Genomic DNA, 19,034 nt, shown 5'->3' with positions numbered 1-19,034 from the left:
CCCAAAAAACAAGCAAAAAAAAGGGTGGGGGGGGGGGGGGGGGAACGGCATTTTCTCCCCGGGCCTCTTAATAAAAAAACACTTAGAAAGTACATATTAGCTCAGTGTATGATCCCCATGAATCTTTGTGCTGCATTTGTGACGGGGTGAAGACTCACAGTAAGTATGTTTATAATCGAGCTGCAGTGAGTCTACAGATACTCTTTGTATGTCTGTCTGAATATACACATTCTAAAAAAATAATTTAGTACTTTTATTTAGCAAGGATGCATTAAATTGAACAAAAGTGACAGAAATAACATTAATAATGTTACAAAAGATTTCTAGTTCAAATAAATGCTGTTCTTTTGAACTTTCTATCAAAGAATACTGATTGTTTCCACACAAATACTAAGCAGAACAACTATCTTCAACACTGATAACAATAAGAAATGTTTCTTGAGCAGCAAGTCAGCATATTGGAATGATTTCTGAAGGACACTGAAGACTGGAGTAATTATGCTGAAAATGCAGCTTTGCCATCACAGGAATAAATTACATTTTAAAATATATTACAATAAAAAAAACTCTTATTTTAAATGGTAAGAATAATTCACAATATTACTGTTTTTACTGCATTTTAGATTGAATAAATGCAGCCTCGTGAGCATAAGAGACTTCTTTCAAAAATATTAAATTTCATGTTCAGCTTCTACATAGTTGCCCTTAAAAATCAGCATAAATATGTAGAAAAATCTGCATTGAATTTAGGGCCTCCTAATGAGGAACAAATCGCAAAATGTATGTTGGATGAGTGCATGATGCCCATGAATCTTTGCTCTACACTCCTGAGGGGCATGAGAGGAGAATGCCGAGAAAATCAACTCCTAACAGAAGGAAAATATGTTTTACCATCTAAATGATCAAAGACTGCAGTGTGGAATGCATTCTAAGCTTTGATTAACTTTCTACTGGAGGCAGATTACATAACAAAATCATGGGTTCAGAGAAGGACATCAAATCTGGCATTGTGTATGTACACCTCTAGCCCTGAGCTCAGACCCCCCAGGATCACAGACCTCCATCACAAAGCACTGAGCTTATGCCAAACACATCTGCTGTCATAACACATCCCATACACTCTCCACATACGCACACCATCAGTGACAGAAACACACATTCATACAGTACTTCATCACTCACAGGTCCAGAAATGTCCCATAGACACACAAGCAGACTTCTTAAACATATACAGAGCCCTGGTCTGAGCTGCTGTAATGAATGGCGTGTGATGAAACTATATGTGTGAAGCTGCCACCAGGTCTGAGCACTGCAAACCAATCTACTTTTACGGCTCTGCTCCTTGCCATGGAAAAGCAATAAGACCACTGAGGTGATGTCAAGAGGAGAGAAGGATGAGAGAGAGCTCTGTGTCCTTTTTGTGCCGTGTTGGAAGTGCAGACAGCTTAATGTAAAAAAAAAAAAAGCTTGGGGATAGAGTGGAGGACATGATGTACCCTTCTACTCAATGTTCACTGAGAGTTTACAGGGTATTTGGAAAGCTTTGGATTTTTTCGTTTTCAGAATGTTTCCATTCTTAGAATAAAGAGAAAAATGTTGGAGGACTATATAAGCCAAGAGGATATAAGCCAAGAGGAGACTGGTTTTCCTTTGATGTAAACAAAAGTTGGTTCTCGCGAGACTAGCATATTCTCAGAGGAGCTTATGCTACGCCTATGTCCTACATTCAGAGTTTCCAAGATCTCTAAGTCAAAATTCAAAGACTTTAATATGAACTCAAATATTTAAAAAATAATGTTCTGGAAAGGAAATAATAATAATTATTGTTGTTGTTGTTGTTATTATTATTATCCAAAAGTCATATATATATATATGAAGATTTTGATATAATATGAATATTGTTCATCAAAATCTTCAGAAGATCAAATGTGACCCTGGACCACAAAACCAAAAATCATTAGGATATTAAGTAAAGATCATGTTCCATGAAGATATTTTGTAAATTTCCTACCGTAAATATATCACAAATGTATTATCATAAGTAATATGCATTGCTATGAACTTCTTTTGGACAACTTTAAAGGCGATTTTCTCAATATTTAGATTTTTTTTTTCAGATTCCAGATATTCAAATAGTTGTATCTCGGCCAAATATTGTCCTATCCTAACAAACCATACATCAATGGAAAGCTTATTTATTCCGCTTTCAGATCATGTATAAATCTGAAATTAACTAAAATTGTACTAAACTAGTAGTAGTAGTGTTTTTGTTACTAATAATAAAAATATTTATGAAAGAGTAACCTCTGCGCAAAATATTATTAGGGTGTGGGGGGGGGGGGGGGAACGGCATTTTCTCCCCGGGCCTCTTAATAAAAAAACACTTAGAAAGTACATATTAGCTCAGTGTATGATCCCCATGAATCTTTGTGCTGCATTTGTGACGGGGTGAAGACTCACAGTAAGTATGTTTATAATCGAGCTGCAGTGAGTCTACAGATACTCTTTGTATGTCTGTCTGAATATACACATTCTAAAAAAATAATTTAGTACTTTTATTTAGCAAGGATGCATTAAATTGAACAAAAGTGACAGAAATAACATTAATAATGTTACAAAAGATTTCTAGTTCAAATAAATGCTGTTCTTTTGAACTTTCTATCAAATAATACTGATTGTTTCCACACAAATACTAAGCAGAACAACTATCTTCAACACTGATAACAATAAGAAATGTTTCTTGAGCAGCAAGTCAGCATATTGGAATGATTTCTGAAGGACACTGAAGACTGGAGTAATTATGCTGAAAATGCAGCTTTGCCATCACAGGAATAAATTACATTTTAAAATATATTACAATAAAAAAAACTCTTATTTTAAATGGTAAGAATAATTCACAATATTACTGTTTTTACTGCATTTTAGATTGAATAAATGCAGCCTCGTGAGCATAAGAGACTTCTTTCAAAAATATTAAATTTCATGTTCAATTTCTACATAGTTGCCCTTAAAAATCAGCATAAATATGTAGAAAAATCTGCATTGAATTTAGGGCCTCCTAATGAGGAACAAATCGCAAAATGTATGTTGGATGAGTGCATGATGCCCATGAATCTTTGCTCTACACTCCTGAGGGGCATGAGAGGAGAATGCCGAGAAAATCAACTCCTAACAGAAGGAAAATATGTTTTACCATCTAAATGATCAAAGACTGCAGTGTGGAATGCATTCTAAGCTTTGATTAACTTTCTACTGGAGGCAGATTACATAACAAAATCATGGGTTCAGAGAAGGACATCAAATCTGGCATTGTGTATGTACACCTCTAGCCCTGAGCTCAGACCCCCCAGGATCACAGACCTCCATCACAAAGCACTGAGCTTATGCCAAACACATCTGCTGTCATAACACATCCCATACACTCTCCACATACGCACACCATCAGTGACAGAAACACACATTCATACAGTACTTCATCACTCACAGGTCCAGAAATGTCCCATAGACACACAAGCAGACTTCTTAAACATATACAGAGCCCTGGTCTGAGCTGCTGTAATGAATGGCGTGTGATGAAACTATATGTGTGAAGCTGCCACCAGGTCTGAGCACTGCAAACCAATCTACTTTTACGGCTCTGCTCCTTGCCATGGAAAAGCAATAAGACCACTGAGGTGATGTCAAGAGGAGAGAAGGATGAGAGAGAGCTCTGTGTCCTTTTTGTGCCGTGTTGGAAGTGCAGACAGCTTAATGTAAAAAAAAAAAAAGTTTGGGGATAGGGGGGGGGACATGATGTACCCTTCTACTCAATGTTCACTGAGAGTTTACAGGGTATTTGGAAAGCTTTGGATTTTTTCGTTTTCAGAATGTTTCCATTCTTAGAATAAAGAGAAAAATGTTGGAGGACTATATAAGCCAAGAGGATATAAGCCAAGAGGAGACTGGTTTTCCTTTGATGTAAACAAAAGTTGGTTCTCGCGAGACTAGCATATTCTCAGAGGAGCTTATGCTACGCCTATGTCCTACATTCAGAGTTTCCAAGATCTCTAAGTCAAAATTCAAAGACTTTAATATGAACTCAAATATTTAAAAAATAATGTTCTGGAAAGGAAATAATAATAATTATTGTTGTTGTTGTTGTTATTATTATTATCCAAAAGTCATATATATATATATGAAGATTTTGATATAATATGAATATTGTTAATCAAAATCTTCAGAAGATCAAATGTGACCCTGGACCACAAAACCAAAAATCATTAGGATATTAAGTAAAGATCATGTTCCATGAAGATATTTTGTAAATTTCCTACCGTAAATATATCAAAAATGTATTATCATAAGTAATATGAATTGCTATGAACATGTTTTGGACAACTTTAAAGGCGATTTTCTCAATATTTAGATTTTTTTTTGCACCCTCAGATTCCAGATATTCAAATAGTTGTATCTCGGCCAAATATTGTCCTATCCTAACAAACCATACATCAATGGAAAGCTTATTTATTCCGCTTTCAGATCATGTATAAATCTGAAATTAACTAAAATTGTACTAAACTAGTAGTAGTAGTGTTTTTGTTACTAATAATAAAAATATTTATGAAAGAGTAACCTCTGCGCAAAATATTATTAAATATTAAAATAAAATAAGGGGAGAAATATCATGAAAGATATCAGAAAAACACCTGTCCCTGACACTGGCTGTGAAACCCAAGAGCTGCCAGCACTGTTTTATGGGCGTAAAGGGTCAAGTGAGGTCAAAGGTCAAAAGACCAGGGTTTTAAAATAGTTCAGGAGTTTGTGGTCTCAGTCACGACGTGACCTCAGGTGGAAACATCAAATATAGTATCACAATTAGCAAAGGTCACACTGAAAACTGAGATAATGTCTTCATCAACATTTTTACTGAGAGTCACAGACTTTCATCTTCTGATCAGTTCAGTGCTGTGAGTCATAGGGTTGACATGCCTCGGCACACTTTAACAGTGGATGGAAAGAATAATAGATTTCTTCAAAATAATATATCAGCCACAGCGCATCTGTTGCAGAGTTAGTCATCTTTGCTATGGGAGAGCTGCTAACATAAGCATTGAAAGATGTTTTGCACAGACAGTTATTTCCCATAGCTAAAAAAAAAACAATTCATCAGTCTATGGAAAGAGAGAGAGAAATAGAGAGTAGGAAGAAGGCAGAGGGCAGTGAGACATCTGAAGCTCGTGAGGTCAAAGGTCAAAAGACCAGGGTTTTAAAATAGTTCAGGAGTTTGTGGTCTCAGTCACGACGTGACCTCAGGTGGAAACATCAAATATAGTATCACAATTAGCAAAGGTCACACTGAAAACTGAGATAATGTCTTCATCAACATTTTTACTGAGAGTCACAGACTTTCATCTTCTGATCAGTTCAGTGCTGTGAGTCATAGGGTTGACATGCCTCGGCACACTTTAACAGTGGATGGAAAGAATAATAGATTTCTTCAAAATAATATATCAGCCACAGCGCATCTGTTGCAGAGTTAGTCATCTTTGCTATGGGAGAGCTGCTAACATAAGCATTGAAAGATGTTTTGCACAGACAGTTATTTCCCATAGCTAAAAAAAAACAATTCATCAGTCTATGGAAAGAGAGAGAGAAATAGAGAGTAGGAAGAAGGCAGAGGGCAGTGAGACATCTGAAGCTTCTCAAGCCATTCAGGAAAAAAGGTTACAAATCACTTAGGGGCACAATATCACTGCTTTGGTTTTATAGGACAGAGGAAAAGGGGGTAACACGTGGCATCTTTTAAGCTGTGCACACACAAATCTCAGGCCTGCCCTGCTCCCCTTCAGTAAATCTTAGCAAGAGAGAGGTGGGAGCAGGCAATGTGTCAGAGACTCTTTACTCTCTCTCTTTTAATTCATTTCCTATTAACTCCCAGCATGCTCGCTGTTTATGTTCCACTGGCATTTAGGGAGGGTCAGACCAGCTCTGCCAACACAGCAGCGGCTCCCAGCCATGTGAAATTCCATGAGAATGACATGGTTTGATGAGACTGATGAACACATAAACTGATCGTATTAGAATATCTAGCGTACGTGTCCATGTAACATTTCACCGAAAAATTACATAACTATTCATCAAAAAATCTTGAAAAAACGTATCATGGTTTTGATAAAAATATTACACAGAAAAAAAATTTCAACATTGATATTAATAAGAAATATTTATTGAGCAGCAAATTGGCATATTAGAATGATTTCTGAAGGATCATGTGACACTGAAGACAGAAGTAATGGCTGCTAAAAATCCATCTTTGCCATCAAGAAACAAATTTCATTTGAAAATATATTCAAATAGAAAACAGTAATTTAATATAATATAATATTTCACAATATCACAGTTTTTACTGTATCATAAAATAAACAGTTACTGTATTTTAAAATTTCAAATAAAAGCAGCCTTGGTGTGCTTCTTTTAAAAAACCTCTAAAAAATCGAGTAGTGTCACAATAATCATGTCATAATACAAAACCTCTTATTGGTTCTAAAATCAAGAGATTTCTAAATAAATAATTTTTTTAAATTATTATTTGTTTATATGATTCCCCCCCTCCCCCCCTCTCTGCCAAGAAACCATTCTTGTATCTTTGGAAATGTTCTTATAAAATATAAAACATTAAAAACACAAAGTCTGGTCAGAAACTAAGCCTCTGATGCCATTTCCACCATGAGGAGGAAGAGATAGAGCAGGGATTGGTCTCCTGAAGGAAACAGACAGCTGCTAAGACGAGTGTGAGCATAGACTGAGAGCTGCAGGGGTGGAGCAGCTGCTTAGACCACACACACACACACACACACACACACACACATGAAACACAAAGTCCTGAAGAACTGCCAGTCATGTGCTCAAACTGCATACTAACCAGATGAGTTGAGCCAAAGGGGCCAAATCTGTAGTCTGAAGAAGTGCACCCTCCTGGAAAATACTGGCAAAAAAACAAAAACTTTGTCTGTTGTCTAGTACGTGAAGGGTAATCAGATTTCACCACAACCATGGTAACGCATCAAAAACATATTACTACAGTGCCATGTTCAAAAAAACGATTGTAAATAATAATTCCCATCCACCAAATCCTGCCCTTTGACCCTTACAGCCCCCTCAGGTCGGCCAGTATCCATGCCGCTGTCACACTCTGCACTGGTCATCCATCATGAACATGACCCCACACAAAATACACTTCAAAGTGCTGGATGGGACCTTTATTGAAATTTCCCTGTGGGGTAAAACTCAGCCAGACACATATTCACATCATTAATCAATGTCCAGACTCCTGCAGAAGCGATAATCAGCTGTGACAGTGAGGAAATGCTTGTTCCCACTGAGTACAACTCTGCTGATGCCTGTAAAATTGACATCAACACAGTTTTTACAGATTATTATGTTTATTTTAGTCAGTTGAATTTCACCAGATTTAAAGCAGTCCCTCACCTTTTCATACAGTGGTTTTGCTGTTTCCTAACCAGGTGTCACCTGACAAGATTTTAACATGCAGTTCGCCTGTACACACTGAAAAGCTGCGTGACAAGAACCATTAGTCACAATACACTAGTGACGGCCACATTCAAAACGCTGATTAGTGAAGCGTCGACACCTTTATGAATCACCTGTCTCTAATCAGTGATTCAGAGCACATATCAAACTGATGTTTTTCGTAATTTCAGCAAACAATGCTTCTTTACATACAATTACAAAACATAAATATTTAATGGAATTATTTATCAAAGATTACACTGTATATATTACAATTAAATGAAAACACTTGCAATTGTTTTTAAGAACATGTAATTTTTATGCTGTACATTTACAGTCTTTAACCAGCAGAGGTCCTCAAGCGTGCAAACTTCCAAGCACTTTGAATCATTTTGCGAATTTGTTTAACTGATTCAAAGTTTTGAAAAGCCTCTTTTTGCTCCCATCACTGCACAGCTAAACCTAAACAGATCTTAGAGACCATTTGGTGTCAACGGTTTGTGGATGAATTCTCTTATTTCACACTTTTTTTCACTCACCCTAAAGAGCCACATGACACGAGATATTAAACGCTGACCATGAATTAAGAATTCATTCCCATGACTTATTAATTTATGGCCAAATTTTGGAAGCAGTTGTGGCCTAATAGTTAGAAAGTAGGACTTGTTGTAACTCAAAGGTCGCGGTCATTTGTTCCAAGTTAGTACAACATTGCCATGATTTAATTAAAATGAGCAAACAAATGAATAATAAGAACAGATTCTTTGGCCATGAATATCTTGGATTTTTTTCTCTGCATGTTATGTGCAGGGCTTCATACATGACTTCCATGATGCCTCTCCAAACAACATGCTTTTTACAGTTTCCATAGTGGAATCTGTCAAAATATCCAATTTTTCTCAACTTCCAACTTCAGTCCTCATCCATGTTTGATGTTTAATAAACATGAGTATATTGAATATACATGAAGAGCAGTACTGCATTCCAAGGAGTTTTCTGTGTGGGCGGGGCTACCCTGTGTGACTACTGTCAAATATTACATCACCTAATTAATATTCATGAGCAAGGCTAATGATATTTATTATGTATTCCTTTAATTTTTCAGATCCTGCAGCCCTGATCTAAGACAACTCTGAGCCTGTGGGGTAAAACTCAGCCAGACACATATTCACATCATTAATCAATGTCCAGACTCCTGCAGAAGCGATAATCAGCTGTGACAGTGAGGAAATGCTTGTTCCCACTGAGTACAACTCTGCTGATGCCTGTAAAATTGACATCAACACAGTTTTTACAGATTATTATGTTTATTTTAGTCAGTTGAATTTCACCAGATTTAAAGCAGTCCCTCACCTTTTCATACAGTGGTTTTGCTGTTTCCTAACCAGGTGTCACCTGACAAGATTTTAACATGCAGTTCGCCTGTACACACTGAAAAGCTGCGTGACAAGAACCATTAGTCACAATACACTAGTGACGGCCACATTCAAAACGCTGATTAGTGAAGCGTCGACACCTTTATGAATCACCTGTCTCTAATCAGTGATTCAGAGCACATATCAAACTGATGTTTTTCGTAATTTCAGCAAACAATGCTTCTTTACATACAATTACAAAACATAAATATTTAATGGAATTATTTATCAAAGATTACACTGTATATATTACAATTAAATGAAAACACTTGCAATTGTTTTTAAGAACATGTAATTTTTATGCTGTACATTTACAGTCTTTAACCAGCAGAGGTCCTCAAGCGTGCAAACTTCCAAGCACTTTGAATCATTTTGCGAATTTGTTTAACTGATTCAAAGTTTTGAAAAGCCTCTTTTTGCTCCCATCACTGCACAGCTAAACCTAAACAGATCTTAGAGACCATTTGGTGTCAACGGTTTGTGGATGAATTCTCTTATTTCACACTTTTTTTCACTCACCCTAAAGAGCCACATGACACGAGATATTAAACGCTGACCATGAATTAAGAATTCATTCCCATGACTTATTAATTTATGGCCAAATTTTGGAAGCAGTTGTGGCCTAATAGTTAGAAAGTAGGACTTGTTGTAACTCAAAGGTCGCGGTCATTTGTTCCAAGTACAACATTGCCATGATTTAATTAAAATGAGCAAACAAATGAATAATAAGAACACATTCTTTGGCCATGAATATCTTGGATTTTTTTCTCTGCATGTTATGTGCAGGGCTTCATACATGACTTCCATGATGCCTCTCCAAACAACATGCTTTTTACAGTTTCCATAGTGGAATCTGTCAAAATATCCAATTTTTCTCAACTTCCAACTTCAGTCCTCATCCATGTTTGATGTTTAATAAACATGAGTATATTGAATATACATGAAGAACAGTACTGCATTCCAAGGAGTTTTCTGTGTGGGCGGGGCTACCCTGTGTGACTACTGTCAAATATTACATCACCTAATTAATATTCATGAGCAAGTCTAATGATATTTATTATGTATTCCTTTAATTTTTCAGATCCTGCAGCCCTGATCTAAGACAACTCTGAGTGCATTTTCACCATGCTTTACAGATCATTAGCTTTTGGTGTCTTTGATTAACTGAGCCTAATTAAAACTAGCACAGTGAGAGGTAAAAGTTATGACACTAATGGCAGGGTTTATTAAAGCCTGCTTGTTCTGTATGGCTGGGCTAAATGAATGATGGAAATCAATTCCACATGTCTGTTTCTCTAGTAGTGACAGCGAGGATAGAGACACATACTTTTGTCTTACCTTGCACAAAAGCCCAGAGAGCAGCTCCTAAAAAGCTGCAGAGATCCAGGATGGATGGAGACTTTCCACATCCCCAGAGTCCCACAGCAGCATCCACCTCCGCTCACACACACCCCTGCAGGCATACACACACATAAACAGAGTTAGGTGAAGTTCTGAAGCATGCAAAACGCATTCACCAGAGGAAAGTTGAGAAAAAAAATCACAATTACTATTAAAAAGTTCTGTACATCTAGTAAGAACAATAATAAAGTAGTATAAGAGAACAATTAGAGAGCCTCTGCCATCTGTTCATCTCTACAGGCGATACGACTGAGTTAAAATATGCATTCTGTATGTCACACACCTGCTATGGAGTATTAGTTGCAGGGTGTCAAGGTGAAAAGTCTGCTATTATGTTACCGTGAAAGCATGATAATTTCATGGCTTTCTGAGGTGCCAGTAGTTTTTCTTTCTTTTCTTTGGCCATCAGACAGTGAGTTCGCATGGGTCTCAGTGGACATTAAGTAAGGAGAAATCACATTTTGTCAGGTACAGTGTAATCTGTGAAAGTTTCAAGTTGCTCAAACGGAAATCTCTGCTCAGTAAGTTATATCTGAGAGGTGTGGAAGAACACACTGCCCTCCACTGGATACCAACCAACATTACCTCAGTGTGAGAAACCATAATAAACAAATATAACATTTAACAGCCACTTTGACTATCTACTTTTTAGATATCCTGAATTTGGAAGAAATGAGTTTCAGTGTGCATGTATCATATATGACAAACATCTAAGCATGGAGTGTTTCTGCTCTGCCATGTCCATATGAATGAAACAAAGTCTTTTTTAAGTGTCCAAAATCTGAAAGACTACAGTTATGGTACTACAGTACTATGGTACACTACAGCTCAAAAGACTGGGGCCAGTAAGATTTATTTTGTTGTTGTTGTTGCTGTTTTTGAAAGAAATCAGACATTTTATTCTTGAAGTATGCATTAAATCGACCAAAAGTGACAGTAAAGACATTTATTATGTTAAAAAATATATTATAAATAAATGATGTTCTTTTAAACCTTATATTCAAAGAATCCTGGGGGAAAAAATTATCACGGTTTCCTAAAAAACTGTTTTCAGCATTGATACAAATAAATAATGTTTCTTGAGCAGCAAATCAGCATATTAGAATGATTTCTGAAGGATCATGTGACACTGAAGACTGGAGTAATGATGCAGAAAATTCAGCTTTGATCACAGGAATAAATTACATTTTAAAATATATAAAAAAACTGTTATTTTAAATTCAAATAATATTTCACAATATATGGCTTGATTAAATAAATGCAGCTTTGGTAAAACTTTTAAAAAAAAATTTGAAAAATGTTCCTGACCCCAAACTTTTGAATGGTATACCATACCATACCATATCCATATAGTAGCACACTCATGTACAAAATAAATAAAAACCAGTTACAACAGCAATACCTGCTCATAACTGCAAATAGGGATATGAGATATCACCACTTACTTCGCGTCAATTGGCCAGTCATTTGACTGGCGGGAGCCAATAGGACTTCAGGAAAGGTTGGAAGGGAAGGAGTTCCCATAACGGAGAAATATCTCCGTGATGTCTCGTTCCCGCTCTCAGGGAACCGAGGTTACGATAGTAACCGGAGCGTTTACCTATAGTCCTCTATGGTTGAATCTGCAGGGGCTGTCCTCTCTCTCTACCCTTATACACTTAGGCTGGAATGCTAGTTACCGTTTACTCTGGTTTTAATAAAACCAATGAAGAATGAAGTGGAGATTAGAGAGGAATGTGTCTGTGGTTATCTCTTTTCAGTTATCAACAGTCTCATCTAGTATTTGCTACCCCTTCTAAAGTGGGTCACATCTACATGGGCTGCCAGCCATGCACGAACACAACTAACGCACACATTCAACTGCATGACACACGTGGAGAGGAGAGGGGAAACGGCAGTTCACACGTGCCTGAGCCTGACTGCTTCACAGAAAGGGGGAGCAACTGGGAAAATAAAGGGGGTGAATGGAGGTCTAAGAGAGTTAAAGGGGTCATATGATGCTGCTAAAAATAACATTATTTTGAGTATTTGGTGTAATGAAATGTGTTTATGCGGTTTAAAGTTAAAAAAACACATTATTTTCCACATACTGTACATTGTTTCTCCTCTATGCCCCGCCTTTTTGAAACGCGTCGATTTTTACAAAGCTCATCAGTCTGAAAAAGCGAGGTGTGCTGTGATTGGCCAGCTATCCAATGCATTGTGATTGGCCGAATACTTCAAGCATGAGACGGAAATGTTACGCCCCTCACCATACTGTTGATGCTGTGTCCGGCCGGAGCGACGAGACAAAAACATTAAAACCCATTACATACGAGGCATTTGTTGCATCCAGTGGAGACATAATTACTGATTATAATGACTTACACTGTCTTTTTACGCGTTGCGTTGCGTTGCGTTGCATTGCATCACGCCGTGTAAACATAAAACTCTGTCTGCATTTGTGATCGGAGAAATGACAAACAACAAGTTATACTCTACTGTCCAAAACTCGCGTTTGAATCATCAGTGGCAAATTAACACGTAAACGTACTTACGTGAGTCAGAACAGCCGGCATTGCAGTCTAACGTTACTCTCCCAGGATCAGTAAACAGTCCTCCATAAAATGTGCTGCACACATCTGGATATTTGGGTTAAACTGTTCTGGAACAGTGTTATAAATACAACTTAACCACTGATTTGTAGTCGTGTCATCTTTTGGAAGACCAAACAAAGTAGTTTCGCTTTCACAATGAAAAATACAGAGGCCTAGCGTGAGGGGAAGCCCCAGCGTTGATGTATTCCCTCAGCGACCAGCACGATCAGCTCTAGGCATGACGAAGTGGATATCGTCCTCTTTTGGAAGACCAAACAAAGTAGTTTCGCTTTCACAACGAAGCACACATCTCCTTCACGACATGGCGGCAGCGTCAACAATACTACAGTGAGAATAAAAGTTACGCCTTCTTTCTTTGCATGAACATTTGGGCGGCATTATGCAAGTCTTCCCACATAGTGAGGTAGATATGTGGGGGCGTGTTAGAACGAGCCGTTTTAGGTAGGCGTGGCTGACTCTTAACTTTTATAAAGAATATCTCTTTGGATTTGAGACTTTAGTCTTTGCAACTTTACAGATCTTCTTTATGCACCAAGAGCTTGTAACACTCCAAAGAGGAAGGAAAAATTGAAATCGCATCATATGACCCCTTTAAGCAAAACACACACAACACTAGTGTGGAAACTATTTTTAAACTGCAGCTTTCCAAGTTACACAAAAGTTGTTAGCTACAGTACAAGCTACTAATAAAAGTAGCTAACTATACTGAAGCTACTGACGGGATAATAAGAAACATGGGTCGCGGAAGCATGGGCCCGGGTTACTTTTGAGGTCTGGTACAAATATGACATGGGCTAAAAAAAAAAAAAAAAAAACCTAGGCTATATAGGCTCATATGTATGCACGTTTAATCATTAAAAGATCGCGATCTCGATTAAAACACATGCGATCCTATTCCTAAATGGCGGTGATTCCGCTATGTCTATTAAACCTTTGAAAACACAATCACATCAGAATATTTAAACCTGCTTTCGCGCAGCCGCTGATCCAGAGAGAGCAGCGCAGTGCTCATCATGTAGCCTAAGCTTTATGTTTGAAACAGTCGACACAAACAGTCTACTTACACAGTAGGCTACATTTCTATGTTGCAAACATTAAATAATAAGTAAAGTATTTGGAGAATTTTTTTAATCCGGATATAGACTCTGATGTTGCGGCAACTGCGATCAGAACGAGTAATTAACCTTTGGAACTAATGATGCACTTAAATATAGATTGTATAGCTATGTTACATTATGCCAGTAGGTGGAAAACAGTGACTGTTAAATGTATTTTATGTCTGAATCATTCAAGAGATTCATTCAAAAACTCTGGACAAAACAAGTCATCTTTTAGCTACATAATGAATTCATTTAAATTAATCAACATTTTAAAATAAACTCATTTATAACATTTTAGACATTTATAAATAGACTCATTTCTAACATTAAATAAAACATTTTGTCAGAAACTCAAATACATATTTTGTTTGGTTGTCTAATGTTTGTTTTCAGAATTGTGGGAGAATCATAGCATAAAAACGCATAGGCCAACATATCAGACATCTAACTAATACCATTAGTACGGTTTATAGCCTGTTCCGCAACCAAAAGATTTTTCAATTTCCAACCATTTTTGATCAATTTATTGCATCCTTGCTAAATAAAAGTACTTTTTTTTCAATGAGACTTTTGAAAGCAGTCTAACTTCTGTCATGCTACTGAAAATTTGGTAGTATGGATTCTCAATGGATTCTTAAATAACTTTCTTTCTGACTCATATGCTCCTGCTCTCCCTTATCAACCACACAGAAACATAAACACAAACACATTGTGCAGTAATTAATCACTGAGCCACTGTCTGCAAACTTATAGAATATGGCCCATTGATTTTGCCATGACCTCAACTGGCCTGTCGGAGATAAACGTATGCCTGTTAATTGGACCAGCTCTTCGGTTTCAAGTTGCTCTACTATCGTTCAAGCAGATTCATTTCCATCTAAAAAACAAGCTCAAGTTCTTGACAATAAAAGTGCAGATTACTTCCTGAACTGATACAAGATACAGAGGATGTGACAGCAGAATATCTGTCTGACTGGCAGGAGACAACAAAGTTCAGACTCTCATAAGAGCTGTGGTGCAATGGTGACAGTTGTGCCATGGTGCTTAATCCTTGTGAAAATGTGCACATATCTTAAAAGAATATTTTCAAAAACCTGTACTTGCAGATAATACAATATTTAATCAAACGACACTTACAGTAAGTGTACTCAAAGAGAGACACCTTCATGTTTCTTAATTTTAAAGTGCACTTTCTAATAATGTCAGATTAAAAGTAAATTATAAATCACTGTTTAATAATCTTTTGTTGTGCTTTAAAGAAGTAAATTTATTTTGATGAGTTAAAGATAACATTACAAATGCACAATTACAAATATATTTAAATATATGACATACAAGTTTCAAAAGAAATTACATCAGTTACAGTACTTGTCAGTATTCAGCAGTACACTTTGACCATATTTCAAAGACAATAGAAGTAATGAAATTACATATAAAGACGTCCTTAAGTCTGACTTAAGCGGGTCAAAAAAGCTCTCATAAGTTCAATTAATTGCAATTAAAATAAATTCAAGCTAAAATAGATTTTTATTTCAATTAACATACAATTAAGTGTCAGAAAACATTACATCCAGTTTACACATAATACAGTGTATTCTTTTAAAGTATATTATTTCTGTAACAAGTACTCTAATAGAGTATGCTAAAGTGTTTTTTTGATCTTTTCAATAAAGCTGTCAAACTCCAACTAGGACAAAAAACAAAAGTAAAACAACTTGTGCGCTAAATTCCAACTAATCTGACGCCATATAATTTATTATATATTTTCCTATGCAAGGAAATAATGAAATCTAAAATATTATTCACTAAAAATCTTGCCTTCTGCCCTAGTTATTCTAGCATTCAAGATACAGATCTCCCTTTTCTTCTGTACTGAATATGAGTGTGCTACACTTCCTGCTATATGCAAATACTGTTAACGTATTGCAAATGCACCAGGAGTGCTAGGGCAGATGGTACATTTGAATTGTGGCTTTTTGTCCTTTTTGGAGCTTGACAGCCACTGGTCATGATCCTTTTTCATTATATGTAAAAGAGTGGAAATTCTGCTGCTTTAATGAACCCCTTGTGAGTGCAAAGAAAATATGTTTCACTATGAGGTCTGTGAATGATGATAATTTTCATTTGTGGGTGAACTATGCTCTTTATATTCTCCCCATTAACCTTACAATGTCTGCCTGTTCCTCACCTGCTCCCGTAGGCAAATGTACTGTTAGATGAGGTAAATGTGTATCTGACCCATTCTGGGCTCAGCGAAAAAGAGAGAGCCTGCAGGGTGACAGATGGCGAGGGCCAAGCGTTAGGGACTTGAGGACGGAACGGCATCAATCCACTTCACTCCTCCACCACCTCCTCCTCCTTTCTGACCTCTTCATCCCTCCTTCCAGATGAGGACACAGCTCCATCTCTCCTATCATTTTCCCATCCTTGAGAACCATGCATAAGGATACACAGCAGGACAATACAACACCAGCCGTGCACCACAACACGGACACTGACTGACTCACTTTGCATTTACATTTACATTTACATTTAGTCATTTAGCAGACGCTTTTATCCAAAGCGACTTACAATTGGGGGATACATAAAGCGATTCTTCTTAAAGAGGCAAACAGACACAAGAAGTGGTTGTAATACCAAGTTCTTAGACATTGTTCAAATAAGTACAAGCTAGAAAGAGAAGGAATAAATAAAGAGAGAGATACTTTTTTTTTTTTTTGACCTCTTAATGCATGGCCTGGGAGCTATGAGGGGTTATGGGGCACCTCCACATGGAGAGAAGCGGTCTGGGGTCACAGACTGACCTCAATTAATGCGGATCTGAGGATTATGAACTGTAATGGGTCCAGACTGCCACTAGTTATAAAACTTTCAATTCTTTAGTCATTGGTTTAAAAAAAAAGAGAATACAATACCATTTAAAGGAGCTCATCAGGGCTGCATTTGTTTAATCAAACATCCGGTAAAAACAGTATTTTTGTGAAATACTTTGAAATTTAAAATAGCTTTTTTCCTACTAGAATATATTTTTAATGTGATGCAAAGCTGCATTTTCAGGATCATTACTCCAGTCTTCAGTGTTGCATGACCCCTAATCATTCTAATATGCTGATTTGCTGCTCAAGAAACTGTTGTGCTTCTTAATATTTCTGTAGATTCATGTTTTTTTAATTTATTCCAATTTATTTTATCCTTGCTGAATGAGAGATTAACGTCTTGTGAAATTAGAACAGAGTAGAATATAGGAACATATGACACAGAAATTCCAAAAGATAATCAATAATTTATTAACTATTAGATATTATTAAATTAATGCAAAACAAGCATTTTAAGACATGTGGTTGGAAAATGATTTCAGGTATGAGGAAAAACTGGACTGTGGATTTGTGCTGTTTTTTATTTCTGTCATGGAGAATCGGATAACTGTCCAACCCATACTGCTTCTGAGCTTTGGGATGGCATTAAGAGTTTTAATTTTCATAAAACTAACAACTGAGCCACATTTGCTGACCTCTGACTGCAGCCTTGCAATTTGGTTCAGGGACAGGATGCTCTCATGGGCTTAAAAGTGTCTGAACCCATTCTAATTCACCTGCTTTGCCTCCTGTCTGTATCCTCCTATTGTCACGTGTATATTTAGTTCTGTTTATTTTGTTCTAGTTAGTAGCTCCACACCTGTTCTGTTTCTCCCTGACTGCGTTCTACCTAGTATTTAAGCCCTGTGTTCTCCTCGGTTCCTTGGTCTGGTATTGTCTTTTGTGAATTATTTGCTGTTGGATTATTGTTGTTCCCTTTCCCTGTGGATTTATTAAAAGGAATTCTCCATCCTACTCTTTCATCGTGCTTGTTGTATATTGTTGTGACAATCCCGTGACAGAATACCAGACCCCCTGTACGAGTAGATTATTGTGGCATTTTTTTTCCCTTACATTTTGTTCCACTGGCTCCACCAGGCTACCTCATCCCTCCGGCTCAGCCTTGGTCAGTCGTCGACCTTCCTCCACTACAGGACTTCACTCCTCCGGCTTTGCCTCGTCCCTCCCTCCCTCTCCACCTTGGTCCTCTGTCCTCTATATTCTCTGCTCCACCATGGCCCTCCAGATCCTTGGCATCAGCCTGGCTCTGCAGCTCTTCGTCCCTGCCGTCGGCACCATCTCCACCATGGCTCCTCTCAATGTCGACTCCACTGTGGGCCGCCGTCCTGGCTGTGGTCTGGGTCTTCGCCTGGCGCCTCCTGCTCCTGGCTCCTCCTATGAGCTCTATATTCTCCCGTTTGCCTGCCCCTCATCCTCCTCCTGAACCCCCACCCTCCTTCCTCAGTAGGATGCACCTTTCGGGAGGGGGGAGTAATGTCACATGTATATTTAGTTCTGTTTCTTTTGTTCTAGTTTTCCCTCCACTAGTTTGTTTCCTTGGTTGTTAATTAGCTCCACACCTGTTCCGTTTCTCCCTGATTGCTTTCTACCTAGTATTTAAGCCCTGTGTTCTCCTCCGTTTCTTGGTCTGGTATTGTCTTTTGTGGATAAATTGCCATTGGATTATAGTTGTTCCCTTTCCCTGTGGATTTATTCAAAGGAATTCTCCATCCTATTTTTTCGTCGTGCATGTTGTATACTGTTGTGACAATCCTGTGACACTTATATTCTCTAATCAAGACCTCTTCTCAAAGTCCTTTCAATTTGGTGGCAGACAACACTCGAGCTAGAACAACCCCACACAGGATACAGTTCAGCATTCTCCCTGTGAGAGAACAATGTGTTTTTAGAGACTCTGTGAAAGGACGGTACAGATCAAATATGTAACAGCAAGAAAAAAAACACTAAGTGATTATGTTTTATGCATCTTTAAGTGCTGACTTTCACAAACAGCATGAGCCAAATACACACAAGACAAATATTTACACTAGATAACATGTCACAAGAGAACAGAAAACAGAACAGGACCAATTATCACTATTAACTAGTTATTAGCATGCATATTACCAGCATATTGGCTGTTTATTAGTACTAGTA

The 19,034-nt window shown here is 37.4% G+C and overlaps 1 protein-coding gene across 1 annotated transcript in view; it reads right to left on the bottom strand.

Moving 5' to 3' along the window:
- Positions 1 to 19,034, bottom strand: part of LOC107570533 (leucine zipper putative tumor suppressor 2 homolog) — a 74,123-nt gene that overhangs the window by 35,338 nt on the left and 19,751 nt on the right. Inside the window, exon 2 of the mRNA XM_016256760.1 lies at positions 10,263 to 10,377. The gene's annotated coding sequence lies outside the window, so the exon portion shown is untranslated. The remainder of the gene's footprint in view (positions 1 to 10,262; positions 10,378 to 19,034) is intronic.

Source organism: Sinocyclocheilus grahami, unplaced genomic scaffold (assembly GCF_001515645.1).
Source record: "Sinocyclocheilus grahami isolate Dianchi unplaced genomic scaffold, SAMN03320097.WGS_v1.1 scaffold1470.1, whole genome shotgun sequence".
Lineage (NCBI taxonomy): Eukaryota > Metazoa > Chordata > Actinopteri > Cypriniformes > Cyprinidae > Sinocyclocheilus > Sinocyclocheilus grahami.
The sequence above is the reverse complement of the archived record's forward strand: the minus strand, read 5'-3'. Positions and strand labels throughout refer to the sequence as shown.